The sequence below is a fragment of the Anabrus simplex genome, chromosome 3 (assembly GCF_040414725.1).
Source record: "Anabrus simplex isolate iqAnaSimp1 chromosome 3, ASM4041472v1, whole genome shotgun sequence".
Taxonomy (NCBI): Eukaryota; Metazoa; Arthropoda; class Insecta; order Orthoptera; family Tettigoniidae; genus Anabrus; species Anabrus simplex.
The window spans coordinates 174,301,234-174,322,156 of NC_090267.1; the positions used below are offsets into that span (position 1 = coordinate 174,301,234).

Here is a 20,923-nt window from a genome sequence, read left to right on the forward strand (position 1 = left end):
GCCGAATGTTTCAAGCTGTCAGTAAAGAGATGGTGTGTTATGATATTAGCAGACGTATGAGCTTCAGTGGGGATTTTAAAAGCAGTGATGATCATAAAAAAGATAAAGCAGGAATTCAGGAGGGAAGATTGGGGCAAATATTCACTTATAGGAATTAGTGACTGGAATTATTTATTACAGGAGATTTTTGATAAATTTCCAAGTACTTTGATATAATTTAAGAAAAGACTAGGTAAACAACTGATAGTTAATCTGCCACCTGAGCGATTGTTCAAAATGTATATCAATGGTGATTGGCTGAAAGTATATCCTGGTGTGAACATGAGAAATCGCGGAAAACCATCGTTAGGCCTTCCGACAGAGCAAGCTAATCGCTACACGGACCGACCGGGTTGCGTTATGGGCATACTAGACTTCCACGCTAATAGCCTGCATTGCCATCTCCATTTCAATTTTGTCTTTCATCTTTGGATATATCATTCCTCCATTTACCAATACCATTCTCCTTATTCTTTGTTCCTTATTTACATGTGTGGTAGCTCTCGTAGTTGATTTTTATAAATTCGTTTTTGGACAGGTGCAGGAGTAATTTTATGTAGGTACTCTCAACCGGACAAGAATTGGTCATCGCAGAAGACTTTTTTCAAAATCCCTTGTTTGAAGCAAGATGAACATAGTGTGCAGGTGGTATGAGTTCATGTATAATCTCTTAAGCCACCGTCCATTCACACTTTACGAATATCTTCGCGTTTCGAGAATCTATAAAGTTTACCGGAAATTTTTAACGTAGACTTACCTTCCTCGACAACGGGTAGGCCTACATGGAAAGAACATTTTTAAAAGACGCCTTTAGTGTTTGGGTAGAACGCGTATATCGCCGGGAGTATTTAAATTACGATAATGTTGAATGTCTCAATTGACAGATGAAAGAGGAGGGAACCTGTTGCAAAAAAATAAAAAGTAATTAAAAAAATAATAATGAAATATTTTGAAACGTAATGTTCATGAAGCCCGCCTCTGTGGTGTAGTGGTCAGTGTGATTAGCTGCCACCTACGGAGGCCCGAGTTCGATTCCCGGCTCAGCCACGAGGGCTGGAACGGGGTCCACTCAGCCTTCGGAGGTCAAACGAGTAGAGTTGGTTTCGATTCCCACCTCAGCCATCCTGAAAGTGGTTTTCCGTGCTTTCCCCACTTTTCCTACAGGCAAATGTTGGGATGGTACCTAACATAAGGCCGCGGCCGCTTCCTTCCCTCTTCCTTGTCTATCCCTTCCAATCTTCCCATCCCCCGACAAGGCTCCTGTTCAGCATAGCAGGTGAGGCCGCCTGAGCGAGGCACTGTTCATCCTCCCCAGTTGTATCCCCCGACCCAGAGTCTGAAGCTCCAGGACACTGCCCTTGAGGCGGTAGGAGTGGGATCCTTCGCTGAGTCCAAGGGAAAAACCGAACCCTGAGGGTAAATAGGTGAAAAGGGATGAAAAAGAAAATATCCATAGCCATATCCATTCAGGAAATGGCGTTTCCAGGTAAGGTAAAATTTGTGCTAAATATGTGACGTCATACGCATACTCTGTTATAAGAAGGCGCTGTGTGTACTCACACCCTCAGCTGGAGGTTAGCTGTCGTTGTGAATACATCGTGTTCAGTTGTATAGAATAAAAAAAAAATATTGTGAACAAAAGGTTTGATTAAGATTCGGCGAAAACATGCAAAGAAAGAGTTGAAACGAGAAAATTGAATGTTGAAGGAATAAAAGAGCGTAAAGGCGTCACTATGGGAAATTGAACAGCGACAATCCAAAGAAAAGCAGCTCGATTTGTTCTGGGTGATTTCCGACAAAAGAGTAGCGTTACAAAAATGTTGCAACGTTTGGACTGAGCTGACTTGGTAGAAAGAAGACGAGCTGCTCGATCAAAGTGGTGTGTTCCGAGCTATCAGCGGAGAAATGGTGTGGAATGACATCAGTAGCCGAATAAGTTTCAGTGGCGTCTTTAAAAGTAGGAAAGATCAGAATATGAAGATAAAGTTAGAACTGAAGAGGGCAAACTGGGGCAAATATTCGTTTTTAGGAAGGGGAGTTAGGGATTGGAATAACTTACCAAGGAAGATGTTCAATAAATTTCCAATATCTTTGAAATCATTTAAGAAAAGGCTAGGAAAATAACAGATAGGGAGTCTGCCACCTGGGCGACTGCCCTAAATGCAGATCAGTAGTGATTGATTGAATTTACAAGTAACTACGTTGAAGTAAATGAAGCCTGAAGATGCATCTACTGTGTTAAAAGACATGAAGTGTGAACCATTGGATATTAAAATTTCACAACTGGGTGTGATTTGTCTTTGATTTCTAATAAAAGTCTACGAAACCCTAAAAAAACTATGGCCGTTACAAGAGTGACAGCCTACCGTCAATTTTTCTTTTCTACAGAGTGTACCTACTGCAAAGTCATTAATCGTTTCTACCGTTCTCGTACGTGATTTTACGATCATTTATACATATTCGAAACGTTTAGTGGGATTTCACAAGACTGCCGTACTCATTTTCAAAGTACATCCGTATGTATGCTGTTTAGAATTAAGTGTAGAATGATGTTTAGATTAAGAACAAGAAGTATTTTCAGAACGCAGCCAGTAAGAGAGCAGAGAACGAGAGAGGCGGTTTAGTGAGTGCTATTTAGTGGAGGTGCTTGCGAGATAGGGGTTGCCTGGCCGAGGTGGTAAAGGCGTGCTCGGTTCGCCCGGAAGGGCATGGATTCGAATCCCCGTCAGGAAGTCGTAAAATTTAAGAAACGAGACTTCCACTTCCGAAGATGCATAAGGTCCTGAGGTTCACTCAGCCTACACCAAAAATGAGTACCAGGTTAATTCCTGGAGGCAAAGGCGGCCGGGCGTAGAGCTAACCACTCTAACCCATCACGTGCCCAGGTTAACAATGGTGGAAGCCTTTACCTTCCACTCCTCCAAGGACCTTCGTGAGCTGTACGGAGGTGACTTTGCATTGCTTTTTGCTTGCGAGGTAGTTTGATAGTAATTCGACAACTGTATGGACGGTGGATGCAGAGTGGGTCTCGGCCCGTAAGTGGCCGCAGCTGGTCCGTAGTCCAACAGCTCTGCACTCCGACCGACCAACCGAACAGAGGAGGGGTGGCCACGGCTCTACCAGCCTCTGAATTCGGGAGACGGGAGAGGGCTGGATCTCACGGCGTGCCCCAACCGTCGGCTGTCCTGAGAATGATTTTCCGTGGTTTTTCATTCTCCTGTCGGGACAGCTCCTAGTATAGGCCACGTCTGCCAAATCCCTCACCTTCTCCGAGCATCTCCTTCACGGTAACAAATCTCCTGGCCTGAGGGACGGCGTTACGATCTAAAAGGCCCGCCTGCCTTTTCAGAGGATGAATGAAAACATTTTAATAATAGTAGTAGTACACTGTATGCATGCACATTCATTTCCTTTGCATTTACAAGTGATCAGTGTGAAGGAAGACTTATGGAATTGAGGCAGAATGTTCCAGCCAGAGAGTGCTTTAAGGTCAGTGAGTACCGATGTAAACTGGGCTCATGAATTACCCACCTCAACTGTAAATTGTTGTGAGAAAAACCCGTAGCTGTAATATGGTAGTTTAATTTTGAACACATTACGTACCATCGTTCAATGTTGGGTTTGGAATAGGATAGTGCATCCTTCAAATTGATTATCCCGTGCTAGGAACTAATATTTTATCACTTGAGATGACAGCTTTTACACTATTATTTCTGAATTCGGTATGCCATAGCAAGTCTTCTACACATTGTATTATTCTGTTGGATGTATGACGAAACGCTTGTTCTGTTCTTTGTGATCCTGACGCTGTGACATAATCTCATTATTTATACTGTCACATATTTATGATCTGTTTCCTTGTCAGCTCACTCTAGAAGGAAATACATTAATACAAACCAACCATAAGATTCTAAGTATAATGTCATTCTTGCGGCCTTCCCCTTTTCTTGGTACTGTTTAGCTGGATGAATTAACATCCGGCCTTGCAACATCTTGGGCACAGTGTTCTTCCCATTAGCAGAGAATAACAAGATTGTATTCCTTCCGACACTAGCTCAGAAATAAAAATAGGAACAAGTGACATCATAAATAGAGAAATCAATATACAGCGTGGTCGGAAACAACGTGGACAGGGTATATAAGGGTTAGAGGGTTGGTCATGCTGATAAATAATTTGAAAGAAATAATTCGATATATTTCAACGTTGTCAGTTTATCAGCTGCTGAAGTTAGCCAATCAGAGCACTCCGTGGGCGAATTCAGATAGGCTTGCGAAGCGGTATTGTTTAATCTGCACCTGACGCTTGACTGGCATGAGCGCACCAGTCAAAGAATAGAACTTACCAGGGGAGAGATTTGAATACAGACTTCTGAGCTGACAGCATCGAGCCAAAGCATGCGCTAAAGTGACACCGGCTGGAACTAACGGTATGTTTGTGTATGATACTGATTTCTCGGCATGGCACTCAAGCCGTTCTTAAGTCACGCAGAGATTTAAAAACACCGCCGGGCAAAGCCCATTTGAATTCGCCCGCGAAGCGATCTGATTGGCTGACTTCAGCAGCTGATATCGAATTATTTCTTTCAAATTGTTCATCAGCATTACGAACCCTGTAACGCTACAAAACCGGTGCGCGTTGTTTCCGAGCACCCTGTACATACGAAATACTTGTGAGTGAGAGTATTTTTTGTAAAGTTGGAAACGATTCCCTTGACTTTGCCTTGAATGGCGTTCAATAGCTCTGATCCCAGAGGGCAAAACCTCCTGTGGGTGGTAAGGTAAGGGAGTATTCTGCCCGAAGGCAGGTCCGAACCTCCTCAGAGGTGTTCCTGAGCCGGAGCTTACGTGCGGTAGGGTGGCCAGTTCCTTTCCGCACCTCCATTCCCTTACCCCCCAACCAACAGCGCGTGGCAACCCATCCAACTCCAGACCACGCTTGACTTCGGAGATCTCACGGGATCCGGTGTTTCAACACGGCTACGGCCGTTGGCTTCTGTGGGTGGGGGTAGTGGAATACATCCACGGCGTCCCCTGCTTGTCGTAAGAGGTGACTGAAATTCGGAACGTGGGCTAGCGACCACGGTTCCTCTAGATGAGTCTGTCATTGCTTCTACTTACTTCACCTTTCCTATCTGACCTCCCTTGGTCAACTCTTATTCTCTTCCGAACGTAACGGTATTCGGTCTTGGAGTCTTTCATTTTCACGCCCTTTGGGGGACCCTCCCTTTCTTTTGCCGATATCTTCATTCATCGAAGTGTCGGACCTCTTTCATTTCCCTTCTGATTAGTGGTGGCGGTGGCGGTGATTATTATTGTGAGAGTTAGTACAACTGAGCAACCATACTCTTTTAACACTAATTAGAGGGGAAATAATGGAAGTGGTCCGATACTTCGAAAAATGAAGGTATCGGCCAAAGAGCGACAAGAGCAAAGAAAGGGCGTGAAAATGAAAATTTTCCTTGGCTTCGACACCTAATACCGCCAAGGTCGGAAAAGAACGAAAGTTGACCAAGGGAGGTAGAATAGGAAAGATGAAAGTGAGGAGTTTCGCACACGTAAGAGGAAGCAATGCCAAGACTCAGCTAAGGGATCTATGGTTCCCAAATGGAGTTCGCATGTTAAGAATCCCTGGGACCCTTTCAGTCGCCTATTACAAGAGGGGGTATAACATGTATGTTATTCTGTCATCTTCACTCGCATAGAATCACAACCAGGGGGCAAATACTGGAGGGTCCGTCTCCGTATCTTGCTTCTGTCTCTCCAACATGTCTCTTCTCGTTGTTATTTTTTTTTTTTGATAGTGGCTTTACGTCGCACCGACACACATAAGTCTTATGGAGATGACGGGATAGCAAGGGCCTAGGAGTTGGAAGGAAGTGGCCGTGGCCTTAATTAAGTTACAGCCCCAGCATTTACCTGGTGTGAAAATGGGAAACCATGGAAAACCATCTTCAGGGCTGCCGACAGTGGGATTTGAACCCACTATCTTCCCGATGCAAGCTCACAGCCGCGCGCCCCTAGCCGCACGGCCATCTCGCCCGGTCTCTTCTCGTTGTGTCTCCGAAGGTGTATACAGTGTTCTGAAGCACAAGCTCAATTCTTAAAAACAAAATAATTGTTGTTTTAAAATACGTAGAAAGTTATGAAAGCTGATAATTAACCAACCATTAATCATGTTACCACTGATGCTTCACGGCCCGTAATTGTAGACATGATATAGGATTTTCGGCTTAAACCGTGTCAAGAAAATAAATTTAAATTCTTTACGTTTCGCACAGAACTTTGTTCCCCGTCTTCAGAAGAAAATCTCGACTGTTCACGAGGAAGACTTGAATTTGAATTTAGCCTTTAGTAATAGAAAGTGGTACGTTCATTCATCACCAGATGGTTCACCGTACGCTGGCACAACACTAGCATTCCAAGTGGCAGTTGGCGGCACCATCTAGAGTCGGTCTTGCGGGTGGGGGGGGGGGAGGGGGGCATAACAATTGTGCGCACGTTATGAAACTATGACGTTAGCACAAGCCTGGAATGGAACATCTGGTGATGAGGAACGCACGAATTTGGAAAACACGGAAACGAAATAACAATAGTGAAAGGACAGGGAAGATAACTACCTGCGTAAATCCTTAATGGCTGGCAACCACGTATTACATAGTTGATAGCCAGTGTCCCAGCCGTGAAACGAAGCCGGGATCCCTCCGAACCGAAGGCCCGAACGCCGACCATCAGCCAAGGAAACGGATTTGAAAATAACACCACACACGGTAAAAAGTAAGGAAATTTGCACGGTGATTTGTAATAATAAAGTGAGATTATATCGATGTCAATAGCAAAGTGTTGGTTATCAGTACTGCCCGGATTTTGATGCATTAATAGGTTAGAATGCAAACTTACTGAAGCGTGTAGCAAGTATAGTTTACCTTCACAACGAAGCTATGGGGATTGCATGAACATTAGGGGTACGGCCTATCATGACCCCTAAAATTTATGTTACTCTTGCTACATTATAGAAGAGCGGGTGGCTGAAACTTTCTACTAACCAAATTAGTTTGCAATCTAACCCGTTACTGCATAAAAATCCGGGCTGTAGTTATCCGGTAATAATCAAGAGGGAATCAGAGAGTCCAGAAGTTAAAAAAATTGCTAAACATTTAAGGTTCAGTTAAACAGAAAGCGAACTATCCGCGCGATCAGATTGTACTGCGTACCGTGGGCGTTGCCTCCTGCAATATTGCATCATTCTGGTCAAACAGAACGCGGTGCGATCGAGACCGCGGAGGGCAGTCTTCCGCTTGTAATTTTCTACAGAGTTCACGTGCACAAAAGTGAAAACACAAAGCATAAACATGGATTCCGTGCACTCTGTACAATATCACCAAAGGTCTTCTTCAGAAATTTCACTGGAGAAACGTAATTGGACTTCGCGTGCATTTTTATTCATTTACGAAATTTTTTATTGTTTTTAAAAGTAGGCTACGATTTTTGAAACATATGGAATAAAAATATTTACAAATTAAACATGTTCCTTACTTATCGCATGCCTTTCCTTCCTTCCTTACGATGGGTTCCTTCCAGTTAGTGGTCTGTTTTGATATTTTAGATTCTAGGAGAGCATGTAAGTTATCGAATTGTTCTTTAGACATTCGAAAATCAATGAATAACTGGTCTTCAGATGAAACCAATTCACGGCACAGTTGATGAAACTATCCGAGCTTCCTCGTTTTTATTTATTTCATGCAACCATTTTCTAATTCATTTTGTTTTACTCAAATCGAACAGAAGAAGGAATTCATCGTCGGAGGAACTGCTGGACATTTGATTAAAACTCGAAAGGAAAACACGGTTTCAAGGAAGAAAATATTGACTGAAGTCTGTACGCACTTTGTTTGCGACACCTTTCACACTTGTTCGCCCTGACTTGCCCGCATTCTGTTGGACTATCGCAGTCCGCCACGGTCTGCGGTCATTTCGTCCGTGCGGTCAGCTGGCTTTCTGTTTGACTGAACCTTTAGTGACAGGTGTTTGTAGTCAAGCACCTTTTTGGTTTCACATGGCTGTTGATATCGTGATAATAGCCATAGGATCTCTACTTTTACGTGGAACCCGAGCCACGAGGATGTGACTGTTCATTTTAAAAATTTAGAAACATTCATTTTGATTCGAACCGCAGCCACTTTGGTGAAGACAATATCCTCTCAGTCTGATCCGAAGGCGAGGCGTCCTCCGTTTCATCCTTGTTCTCAGGAATGAACATTTTTACAACACATGTTTTGCATTAATTGAAATCTCCATGGTCACTATCTTAGTTATGAGTTGTGCTAAACTGCATGGTATAGGTCTCACTGCAGATCGATGCGCATTCATAAGCAGCCAACTCAAAGCGGCAGAGCTATAAACATAATGTTCCCAGAAGTACTGGCTGTCGTTCAAGTATCACGCACGCGGAATGGAACAACGATAAAATTATTAAAGGATATACTGTTCTGTCTAGATCACCTGAACTTTCCATACTAACGCAAATTCGATTTTCTTCTTGAAATTGGGACACGATACAAGTATGCATATTGGTGAAGATTAAAAAGCTACATTGTTTGGAAAGTGAAATGTCTTTTTTAGTTAAAGCAAGTACTTAGAGTTTCTGCCCTACATTGATCGGTCGCGGCTGGAAAATGGGTGCACTTGACGCAAGTACAGAGAGATTTTAAACTACCTCGACCGGTCACTGGTGAGAACTGCGTGCAGCTTAAGCAAGTACAGAGAGGTTCTGCACTACCTTGACCGGTCACTGGTGAGAACTGCGTGCAGCTGAAGCAAGTACAGAGAGGTTCTGCACTACCTTGACCGGTCATTGGTGAGAACTGCGTGCAGCTGAAGCAAGTACAGAGAGGTTCTGCACTACCTTGACCGGTCATTGGTGAGAACTTCGTGCAGCTGAAGCAAGTACAGAGAGGTTCTGCACTACCTTGACCGGTCACTGGTGAGAACTGCGTGCAGCTGAAGCAAGTACAGAGAGGTTCTGCACTACCTTGACCGGTCATTGGTGAGAACTGCGTGCAGCTGAAGCAAGTACAGAGAGGTTCTGCACTACCTTGACCGGTCACTGGTGAGAACTGCGTGCAGCTGAAGCAAGTACAGAGAGGTTCTGCACTACCTTGACCGGTCATTGGTGAGAACTGCGTGCAGCTGAAGCAAGTACAGAGAGGTTCTGGATAACCTTGATCACTCACTGGGTTGGACTTTGTGCAGATGAGTTAAGTGCAGATATGTTCTGGACAACCTTGATCACTCACTGGTCAGAACTGTGTGTAGTTGAAGTATGTACAGAGAGATTCTGTCCTAACTTGATCACTCGCTGGTGGGAACTGTGTGCAGTCGAAGTACGTAAAAAGGGATTCTCGACTGCGTTGACCGCTCACTAGGGATAAGTTTGTGCAGTGGAAACTACAGAGAGACTGCGTAGCCGTGGTCGCTCACTCGTGGGAATTGTGTGGGACTCGATTGCTACCAGCACATCCGTAATATAATTTTATCTGGTTTTATTTTCAATTGTGGTGATGTTATTTGATTAAAATCACCAGTTTTGTTCTGTTACTAATTTTCCCACGACTTAAAGTCCACCGTTAATTGATGCTGTATACTAGGGCATGCTGCACACGTCAAGAATATATGAAAGCATTCGTGTGATCAGGTGCAGAGTTACTCATGAGGATCTGATGGTATGAAATATCTATCCCCATTAAAAATCATGGGGAATAATAATAATAATAATAATAATAATAATAATCGTATGGCCTCAGCTACCGTGTGCAGGCATTTCAATTTGACGCCATCTGACTGACTGCTCGTCAATTTCGACGTTCCGTTTTACTCTAGGCCCCCACTAGGTGGCAGACCGAGTAAACCGACACTCTCCTGGGCGTCTATGGCTGAGATTTAATGAATTTTGTCGGGTAAACACCAAATGTGTCACCAGAGATCTTTTACATGCCGACATCGTACGGCATGGAGTGTCGAATGGACTTTTTTCCGCCCTTCAAAAATCCGACTACTTCTGCTGGGTTTGAACCCGCTATCTTGGGATCCGGAGGCCGACACTCTACCGCTGATCCACAGAGGCAGCTAATCATGGGGAAATCTGATGGGACAGCAGGTAAAGGCTTCCACTATTCGTATACTCAAAGAATTAAGCATCGTTTATTTTTTGAAGAACTTACATTACTGAATCTTTAAGCAATGAAGTACTGCTGTAAAACTGTAATAATATGAATGACCAGAATTCTATACCATATATTGATCATTTAAGTATGATAATTAAGTATAATTTAAATGATTTTGTGCAAAATGGTAGAAGGACTAAATCACTGATGAAATGGACAGTTTCAACAATTTAATTCATTCCTTTCAAGGCGTTCGCATTGGCGTATTGTATACGTACTCATGGCAGAACTGTTTTATCAGTTGTGAAAAGTGCAGAAACTGCTTGTGTTGTGCTGAAAAATGGAGTCCGTGAGTTCTCTTATGGTGAACAACGCTGAGTAAAGTCATCACTTGTAAAAAATCCTCAAAGTGCTGGCTATTTGAGGAGGTGAAGATACCAGGCCACCTGACTGTAAGCAGACTCCTGTATAACATGTCCATTCGATAACCCATTGGCTTAGCTTGACGTACACTAGATAAGTAAGCTACGAAGTATGTCGGAGGAAGATATCTCAAACTAATATATTGAAGACCTTTGGAAAGTTTGCTAGTCTGCACGAAGGTATACTTTGTTGTGCTCAAGGAAGTACCAAGGCTGTATTATGCAAGTGCCATAAGGGCACACACACATAAAGTAAGTTCTCGCAAATTGGTCTAATATTGTTCGTGTCACTTTCCTCCCACATTAATTATCTGTTAGTTCCAGTAAACAAACATGATGGGAGTTGCGGATGGAGGTCGCGTAGATACCAGCTCGTAGAGTTTACCAGGCAACACCACGTAATGGGGTAAGTTCAGTATATATCAGTACACATACATGCACCAAGCAGTGTTGCTTATTCATTTCATTATGTCGTTACGCTTGAAGAGTACCTACTCATGTGAATAATAATAATAATAATAATAATAATAATAATAATAATAATAATAATAATAATAATAATAATAATAATAATAATAATAATAATAATAATAATAATAATAGTCCGCCTCTGTGGTGTAGTGGTTAGCGTGATTAGCTGCCACCCCCGGAGGCCCGGGTTCGATTCCCGGCTCTGCCACGAAATTTGAAAAGTGGTATGAGGGCTGGAACGGGGTCCACTCAGCCTCGGGAGGTCAACTGAGTAGAGGTGGGTTCGATTCCCACCTCAGCCATCCTGGAAGTGGTTTTCCGTGGTTTCCCACTTCTCCTCCAGGCGAATGCCGGGATGGTACCTAACATAAGGCCACGGCCGCTTCCTTCCCTCTTCCTTGCCTATCCCTTCCAATCTTCCCATCCCTCCACAAGGCCCCTGTTCAGCATAGCAGGTGAGGCCGCCTGGGCGAGGTACTGGTCATTCTCCCCAGTTGTATCCCCGACCAAGAGTCTGAAGCTCCAGGACACTGCCCTTGAGGCGGTAGAGGTGGGATCCCTCGCTGAGTCCGAGGGAACAACCGAACCTGGAGGGTAAACAGATGATGATGATGATGATGATAATAATAATAATAATAATAATAATAATAATAATAATAATAATAATAATTGTTATAGCAGTGAAAGAGAGGGTGGGGTTTAGGTAATCGGCAGAGCCTCAGGCCTGGGCAAACTTTTATGAGAAGAGCCAAAATCCTTCAAATTCCACTGCACTGTATATTTATTAGTATTTGAACTCTTTTTTTAATTCAATAGCAATTGTACACGAATATTAAACCAATAGCTAAAGTGAGTTAAAGTATATTTTATCAATAATAAATCATGAAAGGAACTAACAATAGTAAAATGGTTCGAAAACTAGTTTGAGGAATAGGATTCGAACTTTATAACAATCATTCAAAGAAATGCAAGAGAAAAATCGTTTCCGGAGGGAGTGTACACAGAGTGACCTGTCAACACCCACTGTTCTGGGTAGACTTGATGTATAATAAGGTTTGAGTGACAAAACTCAGCAGCGTCTAAAGGGATCTATGAAACCATTTCCAGCACAAATGAATCTAATGGATATATTACACCCATTAAATAAAGGAGTTAAGCTTAACCTACGTAATGGGTAACCAAGAAAGTCAGTTTTGGAAAAGGTCCAAAACAGCAAAAGATAGAATTTCACATGATGAAGTAACAAAATGAGGTTACCTAATGGGCCACAAGTGGCCAATAAATCAAGGGATAATCTCAACTTTCGCTGCAACGAGGGGGTATGTTGGACGCAAAAGTCTAAACAGTTAGTGAAGATCGAGTTTAGAAAACACCCAGTCGCAATAAATAAAGGAGATGAAGATAAAACGGTAAATCACTCGAATCTCCAATTTAGTTCCTAACACCTACATCTAAGGCCACTTCCTTCATAATTTTGATTTAAAGACTTGATGGTCCTTCCCTCACTTTTACATGATCTTTTACACTTTAGTTTAAAAGCATATACAATATCTCCCTGTTCCAGGAGCAGAGTGGCGTCGAACGTACGTGTCTTTCATATTTTGAAGTTTTCCCTTACTTTGCCAGCAGCTAATCACACGACGTTCATAAGTTCTGTTTTACACGAAGAAGAGATTGAGAAGACGAACACAGAGTTACTGGATGGTCGTTTATACAGGCGACATGCTGGCAGCTGATTGGTCACAGTTTGTGCCAACTTAACCGTCCGGGAAGAGGACATACCAACCCCAAAAATTCAGTTTCTCACTGAAAGAAGTCCTAAGAGGCAGGGCAAGATAGCACACAGTCTTGCGTATAAAGAGTTGACTAACTGTAAGGAGGGCCGTATTACGTATCATAATGCCTTCAGCACCAGTTTCTTGAGGTAATAGGTAGATGGTGCGCTGAATAAAAGGGTGGTCTAAATGCAAGAGAGGCCATATTTGAAAGTCACAATAATAATAATAATAATAATAATAATAATAATAATAATAATAATAATAATAATAATAATAATAATAATAATAATAATACTATAGTACTTCTCACGATTAAATGGATTCGCTGGAGAAACTAAGCTCAATTTAGGCCTCCTCTCCTTCAGGAGAGGAATGAAAGCATTTTATTATTAGTATTTCGTTGGGGGACGTAAGGTTTGTCGTCCTTCACCATGAACTAGTCCTGGCCTTTTTTCCCAAATCCTGGGGTGGGCACTTTCTGTGGATTTAACCCTCAATTTCACGGCTGGATGGCTCTACTGACGCCAACCCTACGTGGAGGAATGTATTCACTATTGCATGTTTGTGGTGGTTTGTAATGTGATGATGTGACATATGCAAATTGTACCGTACCACATCTGCATGGCATTGTCATTTAATGAATACCTCATACATATATTAAAACTAGCGCGGTGATGTAAACGAAGGAAAGTGTGCAAGATGGAGCCGAGCGACAACACCTTCATAAGATAAGTCTGAACAGGTATAAGCATGAGGTAGAATAGCTAGGATCATGAATTTCAAATGTAGATAAATCATTAATCTGCCTGGGGCAAACTATATGTTGGTTTAGTTATGTTCAGGACCTATGCATGTTATGTTTTATGTGTGTTTAGCTTTGTCAGCATAGATTAGATGGTATTAGGGAAATGAACAGAGTAGTTGATTTACTGGGAGATATGTATAATTATTATGTTCGCGTCTCACTGTGAGATATAAATATTTGAGTGATAGAATCAGCAAAAGATTAAAAGGACGATGAGGCCTTGTTTGAATCGAACGGGGAAAGATTAGAAGTAGGGCCAGACATCCTAATTATAAGTTCATTATTTATTAGTATTTGTATGCTTGCCTTTACAGGGAATCGGAGAGAGAGGAACCAAGATCAACCGACGTTGGTGAATTAAAGTTTTCAGTGAAATACCGACAGGTGATGGACACAGAAACGTTAGAGTAACTAACCAAGGCCTTTTAGATGCGAGTTATTGAGAGATGTGAATAATGAAAAAGTGCAGATTACCCGTCGGGAGATAAGACCACGAGGCGTACTTATTGTTATTCCTTGATCTGGGAAAAATGTACTAGATCATGTAATGAAATATTGAGCGTTATGAGATAGGCTGTGAATGCCAAGAGATACTGATGCTTTAGGTTCAGGGAAAGGAGCAAAATTTGTTGAGTCTTGAGTTTTCCCCAGAATGGAATGGCCACTGAGATAAGATGAAGGTCGCTGTGTGAAGTCTCGCCGTGTTAGGAAGGGGGAGTCATTTATGTTTCATTTAAGGAGCCAGGATAGCAATGAACGAGCTCGGTGACGGCCTTGCCTCTGTGTTCTTGCTGGACGCCAATGACCGCATTCCAAAGGGATGGCTTAATGACCCAGATATTACCAACTTCCTCAAGACAAATGCATTTTCCTTCATGTGTATTTACAGGTGCAGTTTTTAACGTGTATACAGTATTTCTTTGGTGTATTTTGTTTTGATAATTGTTGTCATATTAGTGTCTTTGTTATAAGGGAAATACGCCCGTATGCTTACAGAAGTGATGCAAGTTTCTGAACTGATTCATTTCCATATTGGAAATCGTGCCAATAGTAGAGTCCATGAGTATTTTGGGGGATACATTTTAAGGTCCTGGACAAGGTTTTATGTATTTGCGTCCCTAATACTAAGGAAAGTTTGTAGCGCAAACCTTGCTAGTCTTTGCCCATGTTTAATGAACGCTTAGGAACGAAGGTTTTCATATCTGTTCAGCCCAGGAAGTTCATAATACCCCACTATCTAACGTTACCGAAAAGCTTGTATTGAGCTATATTTTGTGTGGGAAACAGACCCATCATTTGATAAATTTTTGCAGTGATCATTTTGGTATCATGTTTATGATTCTTAAAGGGGATTTCTATGTTATATCGTAATAAATTTGTCCAACTGTAAGATGTAGACTTACTTCACAAATTGGTATCTTAGTTCCTGTCCTGCTTTTATTTCATTAGAATAGTTATTTGAGTTTTTATTTGACCCACTAGAGAACCGAAGGCGAATTTCTGCCGATGAGCAGCCGGATGAAGAACGCAGGGAGGCAGCAATGTAAATATATGGGGCCCAACGTGGGGTTTCATCTCTATTTTACGGGTCGTTTCCTACATTGGAACAACAGGGTTGATTTCCAACTTGGTAAGCAGAAAAGAGTGATTTTGTTGAAAATTTAGATAAATGTGAATGATAAATAAACAGGACCAGTGAATGGAAATAACCTATCTGATCTCTCTACGGACATGCTAAACACTTAGATTGCTGGGAATGTCTTTCAAAAGTTATGAGGCACAGTGTGTATGACTGTCCTTCAGAGAACCATCACCGCAGACATGATAAACATTAGTAACCGTGGAAACGAGGCAGCCTCAGTCTCATGTTTGGAAGTGACATATATTACGTCAATGTCAACGGCTCAGGGCCTTGTGAGCCAGTGTTTCGGAACACATTCGCCTCAAATTAAAGGTAGTGACGGGATGTTTTGTATGTACGGTGTGTTTTACATTAAATTCCAAGCCCAAGTGTAGGAGAGAGATCCAGCCAGTTTATTAATTTGATGTGCTAGGGACAAATTAATATAAAATTATTCAAAATGTACAGGTATTTCTGTTGTTATGAGCATTAATCAAACATAGATAGAGGATCGAATAGACAGCTTCCGAATGGATGTTTTGTGGTTCTAGTTTATTTTGTGAATCTTAGACTAAAGTAGGAGAAGCCGAGGAAAATAAAGTAATGTTTGAGGGGAGTCGGAACGTGAGATATCTTAACAGATTGCCGCGGAGCTTCATCCGCAGGATCGTTTTCTCAATAAAAGAAGTTCATGATGGTGGAGACACTAGAAGACTTGCTAGCATGGATATACGAGGCCGCAACAGACAGTAAAGGACAATTATCAGAGTTAGCGTAGGGCGTTAAAGATCACGTGGAAAAGGCCAATCGCGAAGAAAGAGTTGTTACAGTTAGAATCAAGTACCAATACATGGTTAGATGCAATAATGGAGGACACTAAGACCACAAAACAATCACTAACAGAGTTAGACATGAAATTCGAGCTAATTAGGATATGCTATGAAGAGAGCGCTAAGGCGCTAGAAAAAGAAACTTGAGGCTGTGCAAATCGGAGCGCAGAAAAAAAGATAGAGGCACTTGCGAAATCTCTCGAGACGTGAGACAGGGTAACGTAACGGAGAATGCCAATAGTGCGGAGACAAATTAATCGCATTTAGTAAAGACCTCCTAGGAAATAAAGAAGAAATGAGCCAAAATGTTCGTCGGGTCGCCTATCATTTACAATTACACTGTATTTACTAAAATATTTTTCAGCACCTACAATCTTAGCAAGACCCCAAGTATACTACAAAGTTGCTTGGGCAAACTCTGGATATCTGAGATTAACAGCCAAAAGTATTTGGAGGTAGTCCAAAGATGCACCAACTCCCGGGTTTGAGTTTCCATAAACCGAGCTCGATAGCTGCAGTCGCTTAAGTGCGGCCAGTACCCAGTATTCGGGAAATAGTGGGTTCGAACCCCACTGTCGGCAGCCCTGAATATGGTTTTCCGTGGTCTCCCATTTTCACACCAGGCAAATGCTGGGGCTGTACCTTAATTAAGGCCACGGCCGCTTCCTTCCCAGTCCTAGCCCTTTCCTGTCCTATCGTCGCCATAAGACATATCTGTGTGGGTGCGACGTGAAGCCAATAGCAAAAAAACGAGTTTCCATAAGAAAAAAGAAAAACCTCTAATTGAAGTTTTGTTTGAAAAAATCGCACGTTTCGCATTTATATAACATTTTTATGAACACTTTGCGTTTTAAAAAAATCGCATTTTTTATCACGTTTTCAAAACACATTAAACTTGTTTTTCAGGTCGTGAAAAGTGAAAATACTGAAGTACAAGCCGTTTATAAGCATTCCAATAATATCGCTAATGCAAAAAATCACCACCCCGGGATATAATTGGTAATAATAAACATATAAAGCAATGGAATCCAGGAAAACCAAACTTGTACTGGCCTTCTAACTAACATAAGTTACATACAACAAGAAATTCCTTGCATGGGGGTCCAAAGTTAAACATTATAAAACAGTGATTAACCCAGAAGCATTATACGCAGCAGAAATACCAGACATGAATTTCAAGGGCCAGACGGATAAACTCGAACTGAAAGAAAATAAAATTTTAAGAATGAACTTCTTCTTCTTCTTAATCTGTTTACATTTCAGGGTTGGTTTTTCCCTTGGCCTCATCGAGGGAACCCACCTGTACCTCCTCAAGGGCAGTGTCCTGGAGCTTCAGACATTGGGCCTGGGATAAAACTGGTGAGGAGGACCGGTACCTCTCCCAGGCAGCCGTGGCCTTAAGTTAGGTACCATCCCGGCAATTGCCTGGAGGAGAAGTGGGAAGCCGCGGAAAACCACTTCGAGGATGGCTGAGGAGGGAATCGAACCCCCTCTACTCCGTTGACCTCCCGAGGCTGAGTGGACCCCGTTCCAGCCCTCGTACGACTTTTCAAATTTCGTGGCAGAGCCCGGAATCGAACGCGGGCCTCCGCGGGGTGGCAGCTAATCACGCTAACCACTACACCACAGAGGCGGACTAAGAAACATCAGAGGACCAAAATTTCAGGATAGTAAGATAATATACATCGACAATGAAACACTACAAGAAAATTGAAAAACTCTCAGATACTGTACGAAGAAGATGGATAAATATTTACGGTCATCTTGTCAGAATGAACTCTAATAGATTAACCAAACAAATCTTTGACTTCTTCCGTAACCGCAAAACAAAACCAAATGGTGTAAAGAAACTGAAACAGGTCTAGTGGAATTAAATATTACAAAAAAATCACTATTCGATCGAACAACTAAAGTATTAACTAAAGACGAAAATATCAGGTTCCATGAAAAATCTACGTTAAAAGCCAAACCTATCAGCTCCCAAATGAAGATCAGAAAGAATGAAGAAATACTGGGCAGTAAGGAAAATACAACACACAGATAAATGATTGATTCAACGTACCCCAAGGAGGGTGAAACGGTAGAAGAGGAAAAACATTTATCGTTGAAAATTTCTTCTTAGAAATTGCGATTTCTACGTGCAGAGAAGCACATGAGGGTTGCGTGTCTCTCCTCTGTTGCTTTGTCTGGAGGGCTGCCTCCTAGTTTAAGAATCTGGTTGTTTCTCGTGGTTAAAGCCTTTAGCGTCTCCAGCGCTGCGGAGAGCGAGTAATGGAGTGTGAACTCCCTTGTCGCACACATAAAGAGGACCCAGAGCGCTACTTGCTGCACACAGGCTTTAATTCGTCAGACATTTTACAGTACACTAGCCACACATAAGAGGTGCCATGTCTAACACGGCTCTGATTTGTTTTTAGTTCTCTCTTCGCCTAATATGGATTACAATGAGGAAGATTGCTCTCCTGAGTATTAAAGAGAGAGGGTTTAGTGAGATGTAGTTTTCAAAGGCGAAATATTCGTTGTCGTTGTTTAATTTATATACAAAAAGGAGCGTTATATGTGAAGTGTATCTTGATAATCTATCTGGAGGTGGCGATTATACTGCTGTCTTTAATTACTTGAGGTTAGGATTGAGAAGAAAGCAGCCGGAGCGTAATGCTAGGCCCCATCTCTGCATTCTCTTGAAGATAACATTAGAATAATCGCTATTCTGTTATGTTTTCTGCAGTCGAGTGTATCCTGTTCTATTTCTGCTAGTCAATCCGCCCCAATCCCCATGACACTACAGCCCTTGAAGGGCCTTGGCTTACCAAGCGACCGCTGCTCAGCCCGAAGGCCTGCAGATTACGAGGTGTCATATGGTCAGCAGATGAATCCTCTCGGCCGTTATTTTTGGCATTCTAGACTGGGGCCACTATCTCACCGTAAGATAGCCCCTCAATTCTAATCACGTAGGCTGAGTGGATCTCGAACCAGCCCTCAGGTCTAGGTAAAAATCCCTGACCTGGCCGGAAATCGAACCCGGGCCCTCCGGGTAAGAGGCAGGCACGCTACCCCTACACCACGGGGCCGATTTAGATTCATTTCGTAAGAAGTAGTGAAGAAGTTACGTTACTTATCTTCTTACGAAGCTAAATGCATATTAACCAGCATATCATTTCCAGTAAGTAAGTAAGTAAATAAAATGAAATGTCGTATGGCTTTTAGTGCCGGGATATCCCAGGACGGGTTCGGCTCGTCAGGTGCAGGTCTCTCTATTTGACTCCCGTAGGCGACCTGCGCGTCGTGATGAGGATGAAATGATGATGAAGACAACACATACACCCAGCCCCCGTTCCATTGGAATTAACCAATTAAGGTTAAAATCCCCGACCCGGCCGGGAATCGAACCCGAGACCCTCTGGACCGAAGGCCAGTACGCTAACCGTTCAGCCAACGAGTCGGAGAGTAAGTAAATAAGTAACTAAGTTAAGTAAGTGAAAATTCACAGCCTGTTTCCAGTCATTTGACCGGGTTAGGAATGGAATGAATGTAGCCCCATCTATCGGCGAGGACAGGAAATGTGCCGGCTGCCGAAGCCAGTCGCACTCCTCTGGGGTGATGATTAATGAATGATAGATGAAATGAAATTATCTTGGAGAGTGTTGCTGGAATGAAACATGACAGGGAAAACCGGACTACCCGGAGAAAAACCTGTCATGCCTCCGCTTTCTCCAGCACAAATCTCTCATGGAGTGACCGGGATCTGAACCACGGAACCCAGTGGTGAGTGGCCGGCGCGCTGCCGCCTGAGCCACGGAGGACTCTAAGTTAAGTAAGTAAATATTAATAATAACCAAGCAAACCCCATGGCACAACAGCCCCGAAGGGCCATTGCCTACCAAGCTTCCACTGCTCAGCCCGAAAACCTGCTGATTACGAGATGTCATGTGGTCAGCACGACGAATCCTCACGGCTGTTATTCTTGGCTCTCTAAACCAGGGATTGCCATCTCACCATCATATAGCTCCTCACTTGTAATCACGTAGGCTGAGTGGACCTCGTACCAACCCTCAGGTCCAGGTAAAAATCCCTGACCTGGCCGGGAATCGAATCCGGGGCCTCCAGATAAGAGGCAGGAGGCACGCTACCCCTACACCACGGGGCTGCCCAATAATAATAATAATAATAATAATAATAATAATAATAATAATAATAATAATAATAATAATAATAATAATAATAATAATAATAATAATAATAAGGCCTTGCATAACAGCCTCAGCTATAGGATCTTTAAAAAGCATTCATATTAGCCATCTGTCATATCGTCCGGAAGTTTTTGAAGATGGAACATCCACTGCATGACCCACCGTACGAATGACGAGTAGTTTTTTGAAAATAGTTTGTATGTAAATATGTGTTGTGCTGCAGTAGATTTCAACTCGTCTTCCACTACCAGCACGTTGCTGAAATGTTTTCCCTCGAAGGGGTGTAACATTGTGCATCGAAAACAGACCTCTGTATAACAGCCAAATGCTCCGTGGCTATAACCGCAAAGCAATATATGTTCTCTACTCTCCTTGACTCGACGTCTCACTCAAAATTGAAAAGTAGAAAGTGAAAACAAGACAATGAAAACAAATAGTGAAGTGTGAAAAGTTCAAATATGAAGGGAAAATTTTTCACGATCTCAAAGAGTATCTCAAAGACAAAAAGATGGCGTGGAAGAATGAAACCGAAGAAGAAAGAGGAGCAAGTCTAGCATTCTTCCCCTTCTTTTTCTACCGCTTTTCCCACACCTGTGGGGTCGCGGGT

At 42.5% G+C, this 20,923-nt stretch overlaps 1 pseudogene; it reads left to right on the top strand.

Moving 5' to 3' along the window:
* Positions 1–16,049, top strand: part of LOC137498946 (craniofacial development protein 2-like) — a 37,532-nt pseudogene extending 21,483 nt beyond the window's left edge.
* The last annotated feature ends 4,874 nt before the right edge of the window (positions 16,050–20,923 follow it).